The sequence below is a fragment of the Coenobita brevimanus genome, chromosome 13 (assembly GCF_032717465.1).
Source record: "Coenobita brevimanus isolate Jiangsu-jjx chromosome 13, ASM3271746v2, whole genome shotgun sequence".
Lineage (NCBI taxonomy): Eukaryota > Metazoa > Arthropoda > Malacostraca > Decapoda > Coenobitidae > Coenobita > Coenobita brevimanus.
In genome coordinates this window covers 15,735,333-15,744,939 of record NC_136966.1, presented here as the reverse complement: position 1 = coordinate 15,744,939, position 9,607 = coordinate 15,735,333, and positions in this window count along the sequence as shown.

Below are 9,607 nucleotides of genomic sequence, written 5' to 3'. Positions count from 1 at the left end.
CCAAGTGCCCCACTGTATCCTTTAATTCTGAAGGCAGTAATATAGCCTGGTCAGTACCAAATTTTCTTCGACTTCTGAAACGACTGTTTACGTCATCCATTCTACCAATATGTTCCAATTATATATATATATATATATATATATATATATATATATATATATATATATATATATATATATATATATATATATATATATATATATATATATATATATATATATATATATATATATATATATATATATATATATATATATACCATTGGAGCCCAGTGTCCCTCATTAATGAACTGAACTGGGAATTTTCAAATCTTAATAAAGTAGGGAACGCCCGAGTAGGGACCTATGAGCTTCGCAACTATGAGCCGATAGGCGGAGGGCGGTACGCTTAGTACCCTCCCAGTGCCGTGCCTCGCCCAGCAACTCTGGGATCCAGTGGGATATAAAACATACAGGAGATTAAGGTGTAACAGTGAAAACAAATTGCTATTAAAATGTCTGAATGAAGCCTGCCACAGTACCTAGACTGCAATCTTTATTTCCCTCGTCCTGCTCATAAAAACCTGTCCGTTCTCCCCTTTGGGGCTAAGATGCGAATGAATGTGTTTGAATGGATGAGTAAATAGGGAGTGTGTCGTCCTGTCTCGGCTACCTCCCTTTCCTTGGGGGAAGCAGCCTAGGTATATAGATAGATAGATAGAGTAGTTACGGCAAGGAAATAATTGTAAGGCTGTCTGGCCATCACCGCGCCGGGGTACCAGTACTACCGAGGTAACAAGTATACACATCGCAGGACAAGATTCGCACACACACACACACACACACACACACACACACACACACACACACACACACACATACATACAAACATGCCCAAACACGCGCACGCACACACGAGCACATACACACACACACACACACACACACACACACACACACACACACATATATCTATCAGTCTCTCTCTCTCTCTCTCTCTCTCTCTCTCTCTCTCTCTCTCTCTCTCTCTCTCTCTCTCTCTCTCTCTCTACACACACACACACACACACACACACACACACACACACACACACACACACACACTTGCGGAGGGACGGAAGGAGAGATAAGATCGGTAAGACAGACAGCCAGTAATAGACACACACACACACACATACACACACACATATATCTATCAGTCTCTCTCTCTCTCTCTCTCTCTCTCTCTCTCTCTCTCTTACACACACACACACACACACACACACACACACACACACACACACACACATACACTTGCGGAGGGACGGAAGGAGAGATAAGATCGGAAAGACAGACAGCCAGTAATAGACACACACACACACACACACACACACACAACTATACACAGACACAAAAGTAATCGTAAATGTTTTCTTATTTGACGAGGCTTGAACATATAAGGGCATCTCCTGGCGGCTCCTGAACACTTGTCCTAAAGTGAGTGATAAAGTGCACGATTCGCTAATTAGCTGCCCGATTAATTATAACCAGCAATGCCAGGTGCCAAACGAATAAATCTGATGAAGGCAGCATGAAGAATTCCACAAAGCTTGATATGATTTTGGAAGAAGGAAGGGAAACTGGAAGGTTTTAATGTAATCCATTCCAGCCGATGACGAATTACTTCTATTCTTGCCACCTTCCAATGATTTTTTGTATATGTGCACCATTGTGTAAATACGTGTAAATTGTGTGTATTTGTCTGTTTTGGTTTATGTGAATGTATATGTGATAAGTATGTGTGTGTGTGTGTGTGTGTGTGTGTGTGTGTGTGTGTGTGTTCGTGAATGTTTGTGTACGTTTCTGTGTGTGTTTGTGTATTTGGGCATTGGCGTTCGTCCGTTTGTGTCTTTTTCTATATGCATGTACACCCTTCCCAAAAAGTATCGGTCCCTTTGGGTACGATGGTTGTGAAAACGGGCAACTTACGCAGACACATATGAGTCTATAAGTGTGGTGCCTCAACGCATATACCACCCAGTAAGTGATTCTTTTTGCAATTTTGAGTTATAATAATTACCAAAGATAATACCTGCACTTATAATTACAGGATGCCCCAAATGTCACAATGCTTCATCCATGTTTCAGAATGATACGAGCTGTAAGAGTGCCGATACTTTTTTGAGAGGGTGTATATTATGTCTATACATGTGTGTGTGTGTGTGTGTGTGTGTGTGTGTGTGTGTGTGTGTGTGTGTGTGTGTGGTTGATGTGTGTAGGTAAGGTACAGTGGGGGCAGTAGTGTTGGTGTGACATTATGTGTGTGGAACATTATTTAAAGTACCTCATATATCTAGCTCGCCTCCTCCTATAACTGGATGTGGACGCCTCCAGACAGGGAAGTGTTGGTGCTCATTTAGGTGCTGGGGTGGTCAAAGTCAAAGTCAAAGTCAGATGTTTATTTAGCCATAGAGATTACAATAGTTGACATAACACTTAGTCTACTAGCGGCTGAGCCTTTTGAGAGTCCAGGAACTCTCTTTAAAGGCACCTTGTTTTTCTTGCACTTTTGGTAAACATTAATTGTCTAGTAAGGCTAAAACTACGATTTTACTAAATCAGCTGTATGACTTTTAAGTAATAATGGTCATCCCCAAATGACAATAGTTTAAGATTTTAATAAAGGGTAAATACAAGATAGCACTACAACAAAACGGAGGTAATTTTATATTAATACCAGTAATAATAGTAACAATAATAATAACTACCACAATAACAATAATAATAATAAATAATAATAATAATGAAAGTCAACTAATTTAAAGAATTAGTACTTTGATAGCAAGTAAGATTTATAAGCAGATTTGAAAGATACAGCCTCGCTTAGTTCCCGAATGGCCATTGGGATACCTTTCCAAACTTTGGGTCCCTGATAAGTGATATGTGACTGGGACTGGGTTGAAGCCATGAGCGGTATTTTTAGATTACAGTTATATCGGAGATTATCCCCATCATTCATATTAAAATCAAAGTAACTGTTAAATGACAGGTTGTGCAGAGACTTGTAAACAAACAAAGCAGTGCAGTAGGACTTTATATCAGGCTTTTTTTGGATACCCAATTTCTTGAAAGATGGATTAGTGTGGTCATATTTGCGTAAGTTTTCCATTATACGGACCGATTTCTTTTGGGCTATAAATAAGCGGTTTAGCTGTGTCTTATAAGCACCACTCCATACATTGTTACAATAAAACAATAAAGGAAAAATCAGCGAGTAATAAATGAGCTTAAAAGACCGTGTTGTTAGTTGATTACGAATTTGGTACATGATACCACACTGTTTGCTAATCTTTGTATGGAGAAACTGGATATGTAAATGCCATGACAAACGTTCATCAATTATAACACCAAGGAATTTTATACTGTCCACTCTTTCAATTGACTGGGCACCTATGTAGATGTTGGGTTGATTTGCAGTGCTTACGTTTAGCGTGAGTTTGTTGCTTGTTATCCATTTTTTTTATATCTCTTAGGCTGCTAATTACAACATTTGATAGTTCATTGAGATTTTGGTGGCTTGCATAAAAGGTACTATCATCAGCAAATAGTACTGGCTTCATATGTGAGGTACCATACACGATGTCATTCATGTACAAAATAAACAAGAGTGGTCCTAAGACCGACCCCTGGGGAACTCCAGATTCTACTGGCATATAGGTAGACTGGCACTGTTTGTATTGCACAAACTGTTTGCGATTGGCTAAGTAGGAAGCAAATCATTGATTTGAAGTGCCTCGTATACCATAGTGGTCAAGCTTCTTTAGTAATATAGAGTGATTAACCGTATCAAATGCCTTGGCCAGATCTAGAAATACACCCACAGTATATTTATTTTCATCAAATGAAGCCAGCACGTCCTTGGTGAATGACAGCAAAGCACTCTCGGTAGACAATTTTTCCCTAAAACCAAATTGTGAATCAGTTATATTATTGTTGGTGGTGCAAAATTGATTTAACCTACCATAAACCAATTTCTCTATTATCTTACTGATTGCTGGCAGGATTGAGATAGGACGATAATTGCTTAACAGCTTACGATCACCAGCATTAAAAACTGGAATGACTTTGGCCAATTTCAACATGTCAGGAAACTTTCCAGTCTCAAAAGATAAATTAAAGAGGAAGACAAGTACAGGAACTAGATAGGCCATTATTTCCTTAATGATGGACATGGGGATATCGTCATATCCGGGACCAACATTCCGTAGATTTTTTATAGTCTGAGTAACTTCATGTTCAGTAGTAGGTGACAAAACGAATACACTGTCTTGCCTATTGCGTAAATATGAATAGAAATTAACCTCCGACTCTCCAACAGACTCAGCAAGTTTCTTACCAACACTGACAAAGTAATTATTAAAACGGTCAGCTACTTCCTTAGGTTCATATACCTCATTATTGTTTACTAAATAAAAGCAATTATTTCTTTGTCGTAAAGAAGGCTTATTAATGATAGAGTTTATTATACACCATTTTTTTTTACTGTTACCTATATTTTCACTTATTTTATTCTTATAGTAATCTGACTTTGGCTTTCTGATTTTAGCTGTGATTTCATTGCACAGTCTGCGATACTCTGCACGTACGTAACAGGTTTCTTGGCACACTTTCTTTGAAGCTTGTTTCTTTCTCGGATCATCTGCCCAATATCTGCAGTAATGTTGGGCTTATCAGCACGTTTAGATTTCATTATTTTTTGTTTTAACGGAAACTGGTTATGAAATATATTAGAAAGTAGGAGATTAAAATTACAATAACCTACGTCTGGGTCTTTAGCACATAAAACAAGGTCCCAAGACACTTGACTAATTTTTTCTTTAAATGTATTTATACTACTTTCGTTAAAGTCTCTGTACTGGAGGACAGTTTGTTCACCTTTCGGTAAATATGGTGCGGATTTGAACACCGATACAACAGGAAAATGATCCGGGGAAGGACGGGTGGCAGGGGTGGTGGCAAGGGGGGTAGAACAAGAGACCGTTGTGATGGAAGGGGCAGTGGTAGCACACAGAAAAAAAAAAAAAATAATAATAAGTGTTGGTTTAGCCAGTTTTTTTTTTTTTTTTATGTAGCAAAAACTTTAGCCATTTTTGCTCCAGGGAAATGATACTGATAAAAATATAAGATATCAGCTCTGCTAACTTAGCAAAATTTGGCCGTGGCATTTTTTTTTTTTTTTTCAGCAAGCGTTTCTTAGAATTAATATACTATACACACTTTTCTCTGTGAGTGGATGGGTGGTGGTAGAGGTGTTGGTAGAGGTGGGCGTAGGAGTTGTGCCAGAAAAGGTGGTAGGGATGGTGATAGGGGTGTTGGCAGAAATGGTGGCAGCGGTGGTAAGAGGTGGTGGCAAGGGGGGAGGCAGAAGTGGTGGCAGGGGTGTTGGAAAGGGTGGTGGCAAGTATGACGGCAGGAGCCGTGGTAAGGGTGGTGGTGTGGGTGGTGATAGGAACAGGGGCTTAAGTGGTGTGGTGTCAGGGATAAGGGGTGGCGGTGGCTAGAGTGTTGATGGCAATGTTATGGCATAGGAGACACAACTATTACTTAGCTTGTTTCTCATTTCTGTTGTCTTTCCTTTCCTTCATTTGTGGGAGAAGAGGGAGAACAGAGTGAAGTGAATACACATGAAATAAAACACAAGGAACAGTACAAGTTGTTTCTATTGGAGCCAATTTGTTTGGCTTAATAAAACTTAAAAAGTAGGTGAATGAAGAACGGTTTCTATTCAACAGTGCAAAACTTTATAGCATTATTTTCATATGTTGAAGTAAAGGAAACATTTCGACCTATCACAACGTGTGAATGGATGATGGGCGCCTACGAAAACTTTTACAGTAATGTCCAATATACGATCTCTTTCATTTACTTCGTACTTGTCCACTTTATCTCTCCTTTTCCCCATCCCCTCACCTCAGCCATGAACCAGGGCGTGGGGTAACTATAAACTGTCTGCCGCCGAAGATTGATAGCTCTAGCACCCATAAAAAGGTTTGATTTTTTTTTTACAGTTACACGTCCACTTGATGCTGCAAAGATCGTCATTAAGGCTGGATTAAAAGTTGTGGATGCTGCCCTCACCCTGATTTTTAACACCTAGATATCGCAACCGAGGGTGTAAAGATGGAGGTTACGGCAGTGCTCTGGTGTGGGTGGTGTCCGACTGGCTAATAACCCATCTCTCTTTACAATTTAAGTTCCTTCCAAAAAGGAAAAACGCATACCGTCTATCAGCACATGCACCTGCAAAATTAACTCTAAAATAAACTGTATATTTTATCATTGTTGCACCTTGTCACCAACAATTTCTACGCTTCACAACATCTACTTATCTACCTATCTGCAAGACATATAAGAATTACCTACTCAGTAACGATCTCTCCTCTTCCCCCTCTTTCTTTCTTTCCTTTACTCTCTCAACCTGTTTTTCTTATCATTCTCCTCTTTCCTGCCTTATCCCCAAAATGATTAACATGTATTATCATGCTCGTAGTTATTTTATTTTTCATTAGTACGTCCATCTTTTGCTTGGCACTGCATCCTGTAAAGGAGGGCTTTTGGGTATGTCATTCCCTATCAATTAACATTTCCCTTTTAAGTATGACTCCTTCATCTCGTAGTTTATTCCTCATTTATCTATCCATCTTGTGTCCAACCATGCGGCCTGTGAAGGGTAGCCTGCAACCATTTCTTTCCCTATCCACTGACAACCCTGCGCTTCAAATCATACTTCCTTCCTACCTCACATATTCACACACTTGTACCATTATTATATATCAGTTCTTTACCTGGTTCCACATCCCATGAGGGTTGGCCTGCATGCGTTTCTCTTCCTACTCATTAACGAACCATTTCTCTTTGCCGTATTCTGGCTAGCACAGCAGACTTGGAACTGTCTCTTCCTTACCGAGTACTAACCGTCTCGCACCTTTGTTTCCCTTGTTTGTTATGTATATGTGGTAGGTGGGGATGCTCACCATCCACTCACTCCATGTAGTGCTGCACTCGGGTGTCTGCCCTTTCCTCTCCTCCATCCTTCATTCCTTCCATCCTCTTCTGTCTTCTTTCCTTCATTCTTTCCTTGTCCTTCTGCCTACGGGTGACTTTACACTCCCTCTTTTGTCTTTCTTTCTTTCATTCTTTCCTTTTCCTTCTGCCTGTGGATGACTCTACACTAAGTGACAACTCAAATGGTTTCCCGTACACCAGGAAAACATTTACTTCGCTGGGTGGTAACCATATAACCAAATTTTGGCGCCTGGTGTTTTAGTGGGTAATTACGGCGTTCCAATAATCGGATTGAGCAAGTGAAGGTTTATATCCAAGGGATAGTTGGAGTTTATTGCTCACGTAATGCCACTCAGAGATGAGTGAGGCAGGTCACTCTCATCATAAATATCAGGACCAACTTCCCTAGCCCCGGGATCCTACGTTCCTCATGGGGCAACGTAGGATTGGATGATGGATGGATGGATGGAATATTTTCATCACTTTGTTTCTTTGTGCCAGTACAAATTTTGTATGCGAGTTTTTTCGTCAACAGGCAATGCTTAATATCCATTTTCCACCATTTGGGTTCATCATTTTTAGCAGGCCGTCTGTTGCGCATTGGGCTCTATGCATCATTAATGTACACGGTTCATACAGTGGGATTCCATTCACTTGAACCAAATAGTTCCTTTAATTTTGTAAAATCCATTCTCTGATAAATCACTGTCTCGTAACTTGCCCTGACATTATCATAATTGACTTTAATGTTGTATGTGACCATGCAATCGTCGTTAATACTAAACTCTTCCCCTCCCGTAACAATATTCACTAAGTTTTCTGCTGCTACCTCCTCGTGTTAGGCAGTCTGCGAGCTGATACAATGAACTTTCTTGCATGTTTGTGTACAGGCCCCCAACCCTGTGTGGGACAATAGGGCTTCTCCCCATTTGGCAACCAGTATTATGGGTGCCACATGTTTAGAAAATTTGGTTGTAGGTGTCACTGTCTGTGTTACTGAGTGAGCTGGTGGACGACAAATTAATCCAGGTACTGTTTTACTACAGGATTTATTTCTAGGCTGGGAAAAAGTCTATGTCAAAGTTTTCAATAGAGGGCTTACGAATTACAACTGAATGAGGTCCTGCTGTAATGTATAGCAGCACACCGCCCTTCACTCTACTATTTCTCTCACTACTAAAAGGTTGTAAACTGATGTTGTACTCCCCTTAAAAAATATATATATCGTTGTTCCATGTTGAGCGATGATTCTCCTGTCTACTTAAGACCACCATTGCTGAAAAATAATAATAATACTTAAGACACAGGTGAGTGGGGAGCATGAGGTAGGGCTCAGAGGTAGGTGAAGAGAGATAACCATAAGGCATGATGGCTCCACCGAAACGCCTAAGGTCTCTCTACCGAGGTAATGGCAGGACCTTACCCAAGCATATTTTCCCCCAGCATCTGTGTCCTCTTTAGGAGGGAAAAATAACCTACAGATCCATGGGAAGTATGAGTATGAGAGGAATCCTGCCCAGCTCAGCTCCTTGTCGTGTTATAAACAAAGGTGGAGAACCCGCTACAGGGATGAGACGAGGGAAAATTCCATTTACCAACTTTTTTCTTAGCTAATTTGGCAGTATGAATTTAATATAAGAGATAGGGTTATCGAATACGATTGTTATCGTGCACTCGTCTGTTTTGAATAATTTAGTTTTACTAGGATTTTAGGGATTTGAGGGGAAAGCGGAAAGTTACGTCATAGCAGAAATGCAGTGACGTCAGGTTCGTGGGTATTTGAGTTAAGTATGGCGGGCAGTTCGAATCCAGTCTCACGCCCATTACATTCATGGAGCCTTAATACTGAAGTGAGTACAAATATTTTTGTGCCAATTTTAGGTTACAAGTGAGTGAAGGGAAAAGTCTTACTCAGAACTTATAAACTACTTCTACAGATTACTGGCACCATTACACTCATCTGAGGAAAGACAATACAAGTAACCTGTTTCATATCTCACCGTCATAATACCGCAGGTAAGCACATTTTGTACTCCTAGAAGCCAGGCATAGAGAACTATTACTGACTCCTGAACCATTTCTGGAAAACCAAGATGCAGGGAACAGCCACCACACCATCAAAGGGATAATACTCCGTTTAATTTTCTTTTACCTCCAGTCTTTCTTTGTGACACGATGCCATCAAAGTCTAGCTCTCTCTCTCTCTCTCTCTCTCTCTCTCTCTCTCTCTCTCTCTCTCTCTCTCTCTCTCTCTCTCTCTCTCTCTCACACACACACACACACACACACACAGTTATCATATCTTTCATTTTTTCTTTGACTTTCAGTTACATATATTTAGTGATCATTCCTACTCTTCTGTTTTTCTTCTTCACTTCTTAAGGAGTACCCAGCGCTGACGTCCTTCTAAATTCTTCCAGTTTCTTGGAGTAAAAGCTCAAGTACTCTTATTCTTTTACTTGGGTATAGCATACGAGTCACGTGTGTGTAGGAAGGGAATGGAGGGAGGAAGGAACTGCTTTCAGAATTATGTTCTTATTTATGAATTATCTTTGGTGCTGGTAAAAGTAACACAATAATATTT